At 40.5% G+C, this 15,760-nt stretch overlaps 1 protein-coding gene across 3 annotated transcripts in view; it reads left to right on the forward strand.

The window, feature by feature from the left end:
* FREM2 (FRAS1 related extracellular matrix 2) overlaps positions 1-15,760 on the forward strand; it is a 158,291-nt gene that overhangs the window by 88,593 nt on the left and 53,938 nt on the right. The window lies entirely within an intron of this gene.

Below are 15,760 nucleotides of genomic sequence, written 5' to 3' on the forward strand. Positions count from 1 at the left end.
TGCCATGAAAGTGAGAGCGGTAAACTGAGAGGTAGGACCCCAGGACTTGAATATTTTTCTGTCCGTCTTGAATTTTCCTCATGGTAGATAAAAAGAGGAACAAACTCGGTGGATGAATCTTTTGGTTCCCAAACTGGAGGAGAGTCAGAAGACTGTCATTCGAAAGAATCTGAAAACTCAGGAAGTTAAAAATGACCTACCCGGGGAGTGCTTTGATGATTGTGGTAGTTCAGTTAAAAAGGCTTTAACGTGTCTTGTGAGCTTATACTCTGTTCCAAGCCCAGCGCTGGGTCCTTTGTACATTATGCTCCGAACAATCCTGTGAAATATGTAATAATGTCTGTTTTTTACTGAGAAGTAATGAGAATTAGAAATGATTTTATCAAGAAGGATTTGAAGAAAGTCTTACTTCTACCTTAAACTTAGATAATGTCCGGTAGCTTTAGTTGACTAGTTTAATAGGAAATTCTATTTTGTATTTAAATATACAGAAATTTTATTTTAAATTCAGTTGATCTCAGAGAAGAAGCCAGTATTTTGAATGTCAGCCAGAACATAATTAAGAGCCCACCCTAAACACCTATCTGCTATCTAGATAGCTCTGTTTTTATTAATATAGATAGAAAGATATAGAGCTTTAATTTTAAAATAGAAAATACATTTAGTGATTACTTTGGCTCCGTTGCTTTGTTGGCAAAAAATTGTTTCCATGTGGATTGTTACAGATGCACATGGGAAAAAAATAAAGGTTCAGAAAGAAACTATTATTTATTAAGCGCCAGGCATTTTCACTTGTACGTTGCTAGATCTTTTCAAGAGTAAAGGGTGATGTCAATTTTTTACATATGACAAGGCTGAGAGAGGCCAAGTGATCGACTCGAATTTACAAAGCCAGTATGTGGCAAAGTTAGTATTATCGGAGCCCCATATATGACCTTTCCATACTGCCACTCTGCCTCTAGAACAAGTGCCTAGTGGTGACAAGTTTGTGGAACCATAGGTACAGTATCTACTACGACATAATATTTGTTAAACGCTTTATTAGCATCAGTGTTTCACTTGAGCATTACAGTTCCCTGGTGTAGACAGCTAAAGGGGTATTAGGAGTGGGGTAGCCGAAGCCCTCAGAAGCTTTTCACCCCAGAAGAGGACTGGGGAATTTGGATGCCACAGGCTTTGATTTTAAGGCATTAGAGTACCATGCAAACACTGGACCAGGAGTTTGTCAGGAATGTTACCAGCAATCACCCAGCCCCCGTTTAATAGAGCAGAAGTCCTGTGTCTACCTCTCTGTTTTCTCCCATTTGTCCTTTCCCTTCCACTTCTAACTTTTTATTTTATTTTTTAATCACTCAGGTCTCACTAACGTCTTACCTTGTGGGAAGCACCACAAGTTTTCTAAGGATAAAATAAAACAAAGCAAATAAATAATCCCTACCCTCAGAGAGCTTTCACTGTAATGAAGGGAACAAGGCAAAGGTACACTGAACAGACTCACAAACATAAAACCTCACCAGAAAGTACACGATTAACTATAAGCACATACAGTGCTTTAAATAAATTCACAACGTAAAATTTTAACTTAATAAAGTACAGCACAAATTTAGCGTTGGAAGAAGGAACTTGCCACTTTAAAGATCCCCTCGTGGAGTAAATCAAGAGATGGAATCTCTGGATAGTGTCACGTTACAGTTTAGTAAATATTTGTTCCTTTCTTCAGCACATAGGTTTTAAGAATCAAAAATTCACTCATTCATACATCTATTCATTAAAGATATGAGTTAAGCACCTCTGTACTCACATATTTCTCAGTGCAATAGCAACAAGGGGACACGAGCTCTGAACTCGTGGACTTTTCAGACTCTGGGGGGTACACAGATAAGTGAACAGGCAAGCATAAAATAAATGTAATAAGTGCTCTGCTGAGGAAGGAACATCTTTCTCTTTCAGGAAGAGCTTCTTTGAAAACATGATTTCTTAGCTGAAATTTGAGGACAATATCAGAGTAACCCGGCAGAGAGAGAAGGGAAGTGTGTTCACAAGTGCAAAGGCTGAACGCATGTGATGCTTTCAGGGAACTGAAAGCTCGGATATAGCACAAATCTACAGCTCAAAGGAGTGAATAACAAAGAAGAATTTGGCTGGGCAAGGAGTTAATCTGGTAGGATTGGGTAGCCATGTAAAGAAGTTGTGTTTTATTATTGAAATAGAAATCAGAAACTCTGACAGGTTATAAGGAGAGTGACAAAATCAGAGTTGCATTTTTGAGATATTACTCTGCCGTGGCTAAAATGCAGAGACTAGATTGAACTGCTCTGAAGGCTCTTGGAGAAATATGGGTGCTAGGTGATGGCGGCTTGAACAGGGTGGTTGTATGAGGATGAAGAGACCAGGGAGCATGGACATGACATGGGAATTGACTGGACGTGAAAGGCTGGAGGACAGGAAAGTCCAAAGAATGATATCTTCGTTTCCAACAGGGCAGTTGGGTTAAGCGTGGTGCAGTTCACTGAGACAGACAAAACAGGAGTAGAACTGGTATAGGGACAAAACAATGAGTTCATTTAGGACGTGTTAGTTTGAAAAGGCTGCATGACTTCAAGGTGCTGGATATGGAGTAGGCAAATGGAGATATAGGTCTGGAGATTAGGACAGAGTTATGCACTAGGACATTAAATTACATGTTATCGCTATTGATAATAATAAAAGTCATACAAGATGGCTTATACAAGAGGATAAGATGGCTTCAGAGGACATGCAAAAATGGCCCTCATATGACTTATGATGTGGACAGATTTTACTTGATTTTCATATTTTTTTAAAAGGAGCACATTTCACGAATGTTAAGCAGAGATGGGAAAGAGTGAAGAGAAAGGTAGTTAATGTAAGGGTATGACAATCCAGCAAAGAAAGTGCTAAAAAGAATCTAAGGATCAGACATGTTTCAGTGTCTAAGTGCTGTCAAACATTTTTAATCTGTAATGTCTAACATGCAGCAAGCTAGGACATTATCTTAATTCCTCTTGCTAGTCCAAGCTTTGGGGGATTTTTTTCCAACATGCAACTATTTCACTTGTTTTTTAAATAATAGGAAAGATAAACCTAAAACTTATTTTAGAGAAATTTGCTTTGTGATCATCTTTGTTGGAATACTTCATATCTTATGAGCTTTGGGGTCAACTTTTATTAATGTCTCTGAACCTCATTTTCCAGGAGTAAAATGAAGAGTTTACCTGTATTTCCTATATTTTACTAATTTTTCCTATATTTTTTCATTTTAGAAGTTGAAATCTTACGATGTACATAGTTTATAAGCGAAAACAATACTGCTACACATAAAGTACTGTCTGTGCAGACTTTCACCAGTTCATCATGGAAAGAAAGAATGCCCAGGTTAATGGGGAGAAAGTCAAATTTCACTCAGGTGCAATAATACAGTTACTAACAGTTGTCACATTTGAACACTTACTACGTACAAAGGACTTTACGTGAATTATCCAGTTAAATCTCAAAATAAGGTATCTTCTCCGTTTGATTGATGGAAAAATTAGACTTACAGAGGCTAAGAAAATTGCTTAATGTCACACAGATGCAAAGTGTTGGATATATGTCCTAAATTTAGGTCTATTTAAGATTTGATTTGCTTCTCCACTAGGCTGTAATGAATCCTGAAATTCATCAAAGGGATTAAAATACGTCATACCTAATGACATAACTGAAGGGATACGATTGTCATAGAATCTAGAAAAGGATAATCCAAATATAGGTCAACATTGGTCAAGGGAGGGGTGTTGTTTCTGAAGGTGGCCAATTGCTCAATCACTAAAATTTTATGTAATTGGAGTAGGGAAAATATTTAAGCCTGCTACACAATCTGAGTGAAATACCCTGCATGACTTTCCAACACTTTTTGCTCTGATTGCTGTCTCCGTTTCTGTGGTAATGGGCATACCAGATGACGAGTCCACCGACCAAATGTTCCCGGACTAAAAAGAAACACATCCTTTATAACTTTGTAACTCAAAGCAATCTGAATTTTTAAAAAAGGAATTGATTCTCCAAAGCTAGATTATTCCTCAGTGAAATTATAGGATACCATTTCTGTGGCTGCCGAGTGAAGGACCAACACCTGGATGGAAAGTCACTTTTCTTAGGCGCAAATGTTTGAAAATCTCAGCTGGGACCAAAGGTTTTCTCTGTACTCTTAATTATATGAGAGTAGAGCAGGGGCTCAAAGGACGGAAATATGTCCTGATTAAATCTGTATTACATCTTTAAGAAACCGCTAAACTCTTCACTGTGTTTGGAAGAGACTTACACGTGAACAACATGCTGACACAAGAACAGTGCTCTCATTTTGTGCAGATATCCTGAACATCAATGCCTTCAGTCCTCAGTACTTCAGTAAAGGTTACAGTTTAATACTACAGCATTTGTTCCTTAGGAAGAGTATCAAGTCAGTGCTAACAGCATTTCACTAATCTTTGCTGTCGGTCTTTGGTAGTTAATTAAGGAACACTTAAGCTGAACCCATTTTCAGCTTTTGTGTGCCCACCCGCAGGGGTTTTCACTAAAGTGGCTGCCTTCCTCGACCCCCCTAGAAAAATTACCATGCTAGTGGATATAAACCAGAGACACGTAAAAGGCAGCACAGCATGGTGAGCCCTGTAGTAGATGTAACTCAATTCAGTGCCATTCAAAAGCTTCCAGACATCAGAATAGCTTTCTCAACAGCAGGAGTACCATAGAGAAGAAAGCATTTCTAGTGCTAGAAAAATACATCATGGTATGGTGTGTGGGTGAAATAGGTTTCATGCATTTGTACTGAGCTGAAAGGCTTGGTCACCGTCTTGGTGACCAAGAAGAATAGTATTCTTCTTGAATACTATTATTTGCATTTGTGTAAACTCCAATTAAATAACGCCAGGCCAGTCTTTGTAAGGAATGGCCAAACTCAGTTAAACTAACAACTTGACAAAACAAAGTTACATTCTGCATTTGGTATGCTTGGGTTAGAAAAATATTAAAAAATCAAGAAATGGAAAAATGAGTTTCTGACTGCTCAGAATATGAATGCATTGAAGCCCTTAACAGACTATTTAATGTAGTTGATAATGCTAAGGATTCAGGGAGAGCTAATGGATGTTTAATGAGCGTCTGGTCTGTGGGGAGGCATTGCAAGAATTGGCTGAATAATAAAGATTATGTCCATTTTTCCACATTGGAAGAATACTAGTTGAATGATGTAGCTATTACACCGTTTGAAAGCGAACATAAGATAAAGGAAAACATATGAAATGTCTTGCATTTTAAAAAATATTTAATCTCACATACCACACACAGAGCAAATATTTATTGTGCACTTACTAAGTGTAACAGGTGGGGACTATAAAGGCACTTAAGACATAGGCCGGGATCTCAGAAAGCTTAAAATCTATTTGGGAAAAAAAAACACCTAAGTACGTTAAAGGTTAAAGGAGAATAATTTAGTTCGGTAATAATTTGAAACACCACAAAGCAGACAGAAGAAGGCAGTGTGATTAAAAGCAATGGTATGATCACTCTGTGAGTCAAGAGGAGGAACAGATAAAGGCTTTAACAGATGGAAAGGATTCAGGTGAATGGAGAATAAGGCAAAGTCTTCCAAGATAGCATGCGTGAAAGCAGGAGGGAGAGAAAGACGTGGGAGCAGAGGGCAATCCAACTTGGCCACATTGCCTTTTCTGAGAGAGGCTCATTGCCCAGCTTCCAGGATTAGGTGTTAGGAGATCTGGGCTGTGGATGCATTTTTGCTGCTTTCTAGTCAAGGAATCTTCACCAATCCACTTGTCTACTTGGACCTGTTTTCCTCATTTGAGTACATTATCACCTGAATTTCTTATTTTACAGAATCTTCATGAGGACCAAGTAGCATCTGTATGAGAGCACTTTAAAAACTAGCTCAACTAAAGAAAGGGTGGGAGGCATTGGCAGTTGACTCTGGAAAAATTGGTTGGAAGCACACTGTGGATGCAATTGAATGAGATAAGAAGTTCTGACTTTACTTCGTAGGGAGCACCCAAAAGTTTCTGGACAAAAGAGTGCAATAGGGCTTCCCTGGTGGCGCAGTGGTTGAGAGTCCGCCTGCCGATGCAGGGGACGCGGGTTCGTGCCCCGGTCCGGGAAGATCCCACATGCCGCGGACCGGCTGGGCCCGTGAGCCATGGCCGCTGCGCCTGCGCGTCCGGAGACTGTGCTCCGCAGCGGGAGAGGCCACAACAGTGAGAGGCCCGCGCACCGCAAAAAAAAAAAAAAAAAAAAGTGCAATAATCAGAGCGATGTTTGGAGGTTATTAATTCGATAGCAGTGTAAGTGAACAGAATAGGAGCCAAAAAGGGAAGTGGACCTGTAGGGGGAGGACGTTGGGACTGGAAAGGAAACAACCTACCGCTGAGAATAAAACCTGCTAAGACTTGGACCTCATGTAAGGAGGGAAATTTAAAAATATGTATCTAAAAACGTGTGTGCTTGACAGGTTCAAGGAATGGAGGAACCATTCGTTAACAGGAAGTTAAGAGAGAGAACCAGTGTAGGGAAAGGAAGCTGAGAGAAGATGAGCAATTCTGTTCAAATATGCCGAGTTCAATAATGGAAGGGTATTAGAATGTATTTCTACTAAATGTTAATGTGCGGGTTGTTTTGGCTGTTAGCTGCAAATAGTAATTAAGTGTCACTTGTTATGTTACAAGAAAATTGTGGAAATGTACAAAATGAAGTATATTATTGGAGTTGTCACGTAACAAGTGCACCTTTAGGCCTTTAAAACAAATGGGTTTTTAAAATAACTTTAAAATAGTGTGGTTTAGTTCCCTCGTTCTGTACCCCCATTGGGTTAAACATAAACCATTTTATGATATAGAGTCACTTCACATCATTTTTTTTTAATTGTAAGGGTTTCAGGAGAGGGCTTTCGAAATTACAGGATTAATTCATTTTTAACAAACTCGTGAAGGGGAGAGGGCAGGAAGAAAAAGAGCATTGGTGAATGTGAATGAGTGAGTCATTGGCCGAATAGGAATTGGAGGGGAGGGAGAAGGGAGACTTCCCAGGCTTGGCCTTGGGAGGACCCACAGGGTCCCAACCCCCAGTCCTCTCTTCTTAATTCTGGACCTGGCTGAACTCAGAGCCCAGCAGGCCAGCTGTTAATAGGAAACAGCTCCACGTGGGGCTTGGGTACAGGGACACAAATTAAAATAAAGGCAAGTAAGCAGGGGTCCCAGGCTGCTGGAGTGGGTTCATTAGCAACGGGGTACGTGTTATGGTCACCGGCTCTGAAGGAACTTGCTGCTATGCCCTTGGGAACTGATCTTTTTGAAACTGTTGATGCATTATACTGCTCACAGCAGGAAAGGCATTCAGAGCTTTGTTCCTCTGCACACACACGAGCTTGGCAAGCAGCCACTTGAATCTCTGCTGCCAGTTGCATGAATACATTCACCGCTATTACCAGAAAAGGCAAAGGCTCCAGAGTTCTTTGTGAGAACAGCTCACCGTTCTGTATAACTTACATTGAAGAATGACCTTATGGCTCACCAGAAAGTGAGCACAGGGAACTGTGCCAGGACATAGGGACAGTTCACCCAGAAATAAGCTCTCAGATTCATGGAATGTAAACTTGCAGATACGTTGTCTGCTAGGGTAGTTCTAAGATATTAAGGTTACACTACTGAATAGGATCATACTGTTTGCAGTATTAAACTAACTCATGTCTCTATGTTTCAGGGCTCCATAGATATCATATATGTCATGTAATGATAAGTGTAATATATAGCTATTGTAACTATAACTATTATAACTATTATATATGATAACAATAACAGGTGTGCTAAGCCTCTTACTTGAATGATTTCATTTAACACACAGACACACAGACTATGAGCCTGGTTGTGTTATGCCTCAGTTTTATTGTCTTTGAGCGGTTAGGTAACCTGCTCAAGGTCAAACAGTTGAGAAGCATTTAGCCAGGCTGACCACAGAGTCCATGGCGCCAACCGCTCTGCGGCCCACTTCATACTGTACTGGCAGCATGTATATTTAATAGATATTCTACACTGTATATTCTACCCTGTAATACTCAAAAATAGCATGAGGCATGCTAATAGAAATGAAACAAACTGTGTCCTTTTCTGTGCATGCAGACTTGCGGACCCTAGAATACTTTACATGTTAGCAGTTACAGACGTAAGGCTAACTGATACATGAATTATTTTGGTTCACCTTTTACCAAGTATAACTCCTCCAGGATCATTAAGAGAACATGTGATGGAGTCTGGTAGTTCACTTGCACAAGGAAAAGCATTGCTTTTCCACATCATTTAGCAAGTTGTCCAGTGGAAGGGTTTCCCTTCTGAAGGACTGGGTTTGGGCTGTCTTGTCAAGTCCTCATGGATAAATGCTGTCTTGTGTTTGTTTTGTCTTTTTCATGGTAACACTATCTGCCTGATTCCCAGCTTTTCCACACAGGAGAGTGAACGCTGGCCGTATAATACCATCTTGTAGACATCAAAGGATACATATTGCTGATGTATTATCACTCAAACCCTGGAAGCAGATCACTACACATGTTATAGGAACCGCAAGGTCTCAGTCACAGCTGAATTCCATGTTAGTGCTAAAATTCACATAAATCTGGGAAGCAACTTCTCAGATACTAGACTTCAGAGTTTGTAAGCTTAAAATTATTAAAAGAGATATTATAATCAAAAACAGTAAAATTCATGAGACTGAATAATTAGAAAAGATCTCTTAGTACATGTTAGCAGTAGCATCGGAAATTCCAAATTATTCACCAGCAGCAGAGGTCTAGTGTATTCTTTTGTTGAAAGTATAAAGCACAGAGTAAAGGCCGATAAACCAACACTACAACTTGGCTGAAAGCAGAACACTTACAGGCTTGACCTGCGTGCTCCATGATGTAAAGAGAGGCCAAAGTCTGTGAAATACTACAGTGAAGTCACAGAGGTCTGTGTATTTATTTAGTAAGTCCAGACAATGCACTATGTACTTATGGTCTGTTGTTGAGAACATACACTTCATAAAAATCCATTACTAAATAGACAACAGCATCTCCTTTGATTGTATTAGAATGAAAAATTAAGAAAAACATTTTGGAATGTAGGTACTATTTTCTGACACTGTTGGTATGTCCGTTGGTCACTGTAGAAATGTGGAACTTGTTAGTTTGCTTCCCTGAGAAACTTTCACCAACCGGAAATAGTTCTGCTCGAATTAGAGATCTTGAATGGGCATCCCTGTTCTCTGTATATCTTACGTGCTCTGCACGGGTAGATGTTACCTTTCACGAGAGGCTGATAGCCTTTATGAGCTCCCTAAGAAGCAGGTCTTCGTTTGCCTTACTGAAGCAGACATTTGAATCCCTTTTTCTCTCCCTTTATTCCTAGTTTAGAAGTCATATACATACCTTTTTTTTTTTGTCATTGGCCTTAAATCTTCTTTTAATAGACGTCAAGAAACTTGCTACAGACCTCAAAAGATACAAGATTACCCTGTAAAGTATACGGGGAATGTCATTTGATAAAACCAGTGGACTACATCATGCTACGGATAATCACAATAATAATCTATGTTAGGATTATAAGATGTAGCTAAAACTAAAACCACCTCTTTTCTTTAGGCCATTTGTAACAATTTGAAACACTTAAAATTAGGGATAAAACTTTCCCTTCACACTTCTAGAGACATAAAGCATCGCTGCATCCTTTCTCTAAGACACAGGTTGGGCTGCCCTGGTGGCACAGTGGTTGAGAGTCCACCTGCCGATGCAGGGGACACGGGTTCGTGCCCCGGTCCGGGAAGATCCCACATGCCGCGGAGCGGCTGGGCCCGTGAGCCATGGCCGCTGAGCCTGCGCGTCCGGAGCCTGTGCTCCGCGGCGGGAGAGGCCACAACAGTGAGAGGCCCGCGTACCGCAAAAAAAAAAAAAAAAACACAGGTCTTCATTCTGCTGTAGTGAAACACACAACTGAAATAATGTATATTCAGACATTTATTTATTTAAAATGTCTGCTGAGCATCTCTAATGCACCAGATGCTGTGCCAGGGGAAAAGAGATGAAGGATTTGTCCTGCCCTCACTCCTTATGTATATACGTCAGCACCGTATAGCACCTAGTAGCCCCCCTTCTGAGTAGTGGGCATCCCCCAAGGCACCAAGGACACTGTGATGAACAAGACAGGCCCAATCCATAGAGGGTTCCAACAAGGAAACAGGCAAACAGATACAAAAGTGGCAGCTGATCAAACCAGGCTCCATGTGCAATGGGTGCTTTCAAAGGGGCATCCAGTGGGACCAGAGGTTCTGGGAAAGCCACACAAAGAATCAAAAAGACTGAGTCATGGCATTTGGCAGCCCAGAAATTGATGTGCATTGTCACATGTCCCCTCGGGCTGTGACAGCAGTCACCGAGTTAAACACAGTCCTGGGAAAAGAAATTAAATGGTTGGTAGAACTTTATTAGCCAGTACTTAATAATAAAAGAGTCAGGAGAGTCAGAATATTGACATTGTAAGAGAGAAATAGCTTTCTCTTTACACTTCATGGGGCTGAAATGTATCTCAGCTTCAATTTCCCTGAGGGTGTTTCACAAACAATCTGTTTCACTGTCTCCGGAAGGATGCCACAAAGCTGAAATTCTGGTCCAAATGCCAGCAAGAAGCTCATTCTTCTTTCTGTTGTTGTTCAAGAATCGCACTTCTTCAAAGGGATAATTTTCAGGACCACACTCACTGCCAGGGACAGCTTTAAAACGCCAAACCCGTGGAGTCCTTCATGATCGCAGCGCTGCAAGGTGATCCTCCAAGTACAAAATAAAATTATAGATAGTACAGATGCTGCCTTTACATTTGTGACTCTGCGGTGCGTGGTCTCCAGCTCAGTAAACTGGTAAAGTACTGTCTACACTGCACAACAGGGTTGAAAGAAGTACAGAGATTTATACCCACTTGCCAGGGGATTGTTATCCTCCCAGTGGATCAAGCTTGCATGTCTTAACTGACATTGGTCCAGAATACATATTTTGAAGTTTTTTAAAATGTCAGTACATCTTTTTTTTTTTTTTTTTTTGCGGTACGCGGGCCTCTCACTGTTGTGGCCTCTCCCGTTGCGGAGCACAGGCTCCGGATGCGCAGGCTCAGCGGCCATGGCTCACGGCCCGAGCCGCTCTGCGGCATGTGGGATCTTCCCGGACTGGGGCACGGACCCGCGTCCCCTGCATCGGCAGGTGGACTCTCAACCACTGGTCAGTACATCTTAATAGCACTATGTCCTAACCTACTTCAGGATACTGAGAGGACAAATAAACTGTTAGCAGGAGATGTTTGATTAATTCTCTGAGGACAACTTCATTACCTCGTTCAAAACATGATATCCCGTGACATTTCTGTGAATAGGGAAACTCCATTAAACCCTCGTGTTGTAATTATGGGAGACCCAATAATTAAGTTATGTATGGAATTCATTTCTTCTTTTTCTTTTGAAACAGTGAAAGTGTTATAGGCATACAAGTAACCATGGCCCTAGTGCCTTAGCTTCTGAAAGAAATCAAAGCAAATCAAAGAAAAAATAAAGAGCAGCAGTAGTCCTTGCTCTAACCTGGTTTTCCTCCTGCATTCTTTTTTTTCTTCTTCTTCTTCTTATTTTTGGCTGTGTTGGGTCTTGGTTGCTGTGCGCGGGCTTTCTCCAGTTGCGATGAGCGGGGGCTACTCTTTGTTGTGGTGCGCGGGATTCTCATCGTGGTGGCTTCTCTTGTTGCAGAGCACAGGCTCTAGGTACGCGGGCTTAAGTAGTTGTGGCACGTGGGCTCAGCAGTTTTGACTCGCGGACTCTAGAGCACAGACTCAGTAGCTGTGGTGCATGGGCTTAGTTGCTCCGCGGCATGTGGGATCTTCCCAGACCAGGGCTTGAACCCGTGTCCCCTGCATTGGCAGGCAGATTCTTAACCACTGGGCCACTGGGGAAGTCCCTGAGCTACCTTTTAACCACTTAGTTCACACAACTCAGCCCTAACTCAGGGCTGCTCCTTTTATCCCAGGAGGTTATATGGCTCTATTGTTTTTAATTTCACTTTTTAAAAATATTAGATAGATTTCATCCTCTATAAATGAAAACAAAACACAAATCTAAAGGATTCAACACGATGTTTTCTTAGGACCCATGTATATTACTGAGTACATTTTATCTGAATATGAGAAGTCACATGAAAATCATAATGCCTACACTTCTATCATCTGGGTTTATGGTTTCTCTTTAGTGCGCAAACCATTTATGAGAAAGAATGGTTTTTTAACTCTTATTTTTCCTTGAGAGGAAGCAACTGTTTTCTTTTCAATAAAAAATAAAGACAGCATAGATAAAATGTTGAATGAGAGAAATAGCTGCAAGCTAGTATCATTATCCACGAGAAAACGAATCCGAGAAGACCAGGAAGAAGGTGCACAGACCCGAAAGCTTCGTGATCTGACTTCGCACAGCTGAACTGGGTTTCGTCCATTTGCAGACCAGGAATCCAAGAACCATTCCTCTGTCGATGGACATTTAGGTTGCTTCCGTGTCCTGACTATTGTAAATAGTGCTGCTATGAACATCAGGGTGCCTGAATAGGAGAGAAGTCCCAAAGGGTGGGGATATTCATTTTGTGGTGCAGCGGAGGCTGACACAACATGGTAAAGCAACCATACTCCAATAAAAATTAAAAAAAAAAGAAATCCAAGAACCAAAGAGGTTGACTTCCCCAATGTCAGGCATTTCAGAAGTGACTGAAAGGGGACTTGCACTCATGGCTTGTAGGACAGTTTCCTGTGTTTTTTCCCCATCACACTGCAAGAGGATGGAAGACTCCTGGGACCACTTTTCAGGTTCTAGCTAAGAAGCAATGGAGCAGAGTCGGCCACTGCTACTGAGTAATACTCACAAGGAAGAACAGGGAAGGAGGATTCTTACAAAAAAGGAGCACATCCCCTCAGCTTGAAGTGGCGCAGCTTTGGCTATTCATTCTGGAGTCCCTTCCTTTGCCGCCTGCAGGCATGTTTCAAGTGTCGCTTATTGAACAGTCTGTGGTCAGGGTTATTTATTTTTTGAGTGTCAACCACATGCTTTTATTCCTGAGACCTCACACAGGTTGTGTTTGACACCATGTTGGCCGTAATCTTTCTTCGTTCAGCTGCTGGGATTCCCACATAAATCACCCTGATGTCAAAGTCTCTGCAGACTCTGAAATTTTATGAAATTCACTTTAGTCTGCAGGAATAAACATATACATGCATGCCTTCTGATGGGTGATTTGGGGAGCAGTAACAATTTTAAATGAATGGAGAATTTAAGAATAAGGTGGTATCTTAATTTTCTTTCCCTGTTCCTGTAATGATGGTGTGCTCTTGTTTTTTGTTTTTTTTTGTTTTTGTTTTTTATGGTACGCGGGCCTCTCACCCCTGCGGCCTCTCGCGCAGGCTCAGCAGCCATGGCTCACGGGCCCAGCCGCTCCGCGGCACGTGGGATCCTCCCGGACCGGGGCACGAACCCGTGTCCCCTGCATTGGCAGGCGGACTCTCAACCACTGCGCCACCAGGGAAGCCCTGCTCTTGTTTTTTTAATGAAGAAATTTACCTTCACAACTGAGGAATACTGATCTGTAACATATTCTAATTTTTCTCTTACATGGAATATTGTGTCTCTGTCTTTACAGACTCTCATTACACTTCTTTAAAGAAAAATATTCTAAAAATGCTCACTTTTCCATTTTTTAATCATTTTCAGAGAAAGTACTACATAATAAAAAAAGCACAGATTTTGCAGTCTTAGAAACTTACATTTGAATCCTGCTTCCACTATATATGAGCTGTGTGACCTTGAGATAATTATTTAATCTCTCTAAGTTTCAATTTCATTTTTGTAAACAGCAGATAAAAATGATGATGTTATAAGTCTGTGTTGGGAGCACGATAGGTAATATAACAAAGATTCTAGGGATTCTGATGTGACCTGCAGAGGCAGACACTCAGTAAAAGTAGCTATTACGTCATAATATTACTCTTGCACTAGCTTTAATAGTAACTGGTGTGTTTTCACAAGATGAGCTTTAGAGCCATAGTGATGATTACTTTGGATTAGAGACTGGAAGCGGTATCAGTCTTAGCTTATGTCTCCACACACTATTTTATGACCTCGTATGTCAGGCTCCACACTTCTCACTGGAGTTTATGGATGAACAGGAGTACTTGATTTCCGCCTTTGGGGAGGTCTCTGTCTAATGAGGGAGATGAGTGAGTGGATGAGTCATGTGAATACAGCGTGAAAAGCGCCACGTGAAGTATGAGCTGCAGGACTTGCTTGACGGCTGTCAACTGGGAGGAGGTTAGATGTGAAAATCGAAAGGCACAAACCTTGCAGGACCTTGCAGAGTCTTAGATAATGATTTTTTGGAAAGTGCAATAACTTCTCGGTTCCCTAGAGAGGATACTCATCCACACCACTGAGAAATACTGCAGCAAGCTGGTAAAGATGCCAGAATCTGTTAAGGGTAAAAAAAAAGTTTTAAAGATTTTAACAAGAGAGAAGAGACTTTCCACTCTGTAATAAATGTTTTTCTTAAATCTACTGTTTTGAGGTTATGTTTAATGGAGGTGTGTTATGCAGATTAATTCTTGCTTAGTATTAATACTTTCATTACAAAAGTATTACATGAGAACCATAGAGAAGTACATAAACTAAATGGCAGTAGTCTTGTCTTATCTCCCTCTTCAGACCCACACCTCTCCCTTGAGGTCACTTAAGTACAACGTGTGGCTTTTCTGTACACACAATTACATGCACACATTTTCTTTTACTTTGATTAGAAGTAATTATTGTTATAGTGAAGAGGCAACGAGCACATATTCTAGAGGGAGGCAGTCTGACTTCCTTTCCACTTACTGGCTATTGATCCGGAACTCCTGGACTTCAGTTTCCTTATCTGTATAGTGGAGATGATAATAATACCTACCTCAAAAGGTTATGAGCACTTAGAACAATTCAGGCATACTGAAAATACTCAATTAATGTTTGTTATTCTACTTGATCTTTTTCTGCATAGTATTTTATGTTATAGTTATTTCACATAACAGTGTATGACACAAAAAGCTTTTTGTGTCATAAACCTACTGATTCTTTTTAATGGCTACATAGTATTCCACAGGGTGGCTGTAACGTATTTTAAAAAGTCCATATTGATGAGCTTTTAAGTTGTTTTCAGATCTTTTTCTATCCCACTCATGAGATAGTAAATATCTTTTTCACATATGCAAGATATCTCTTATTTGCTTAGTACTTATCATTACATTCAGTTTTAGATGCTACAAAGAATACTGTTTAGGAAATTGTAAATTGAATCCATTGAGTTGAGAAATCAGTTAGAGAGTTATAACCAGTTTTCCTTCCTCTCCCTTGTTTATATGATGTGATATCATATAGGATAGAAATAAAAAAGAGTTTTAAAAACACTCTCCTAGAGATGGGTTCTCAGAAATATTTGTTGAATAAAGAATATTCAGGAAGCCTTCTTCAAATGCTACTGGATGGTGGAAAACTCTGATGACCTTAACATTTAAATTTTATTTTAAACTTGTATCGACCCTGAAAAAGACAAAATCAGAGTTTTGGAGTGAAACTAGATTGACAGAATCTCTGATTACAGTATCTTTTTTGGAGAAAGGCTCACCATGTATTCTCA

Source organism: Tursiops truncatus, chromosome 18 (genome assembly GCF_011762595.2).
Source record: "Tursiops truncatus isolate mTurTru1 chromosome 18, mTurTru1.mat.Y, whole genome shotgun sequence".
Taxonomy (NCBI): Eukaryota; Metazoa; Chordata; class Mammalia; order Artiodactyla; family Delphinidae; genus Tursiops; species Tursiops truncatus.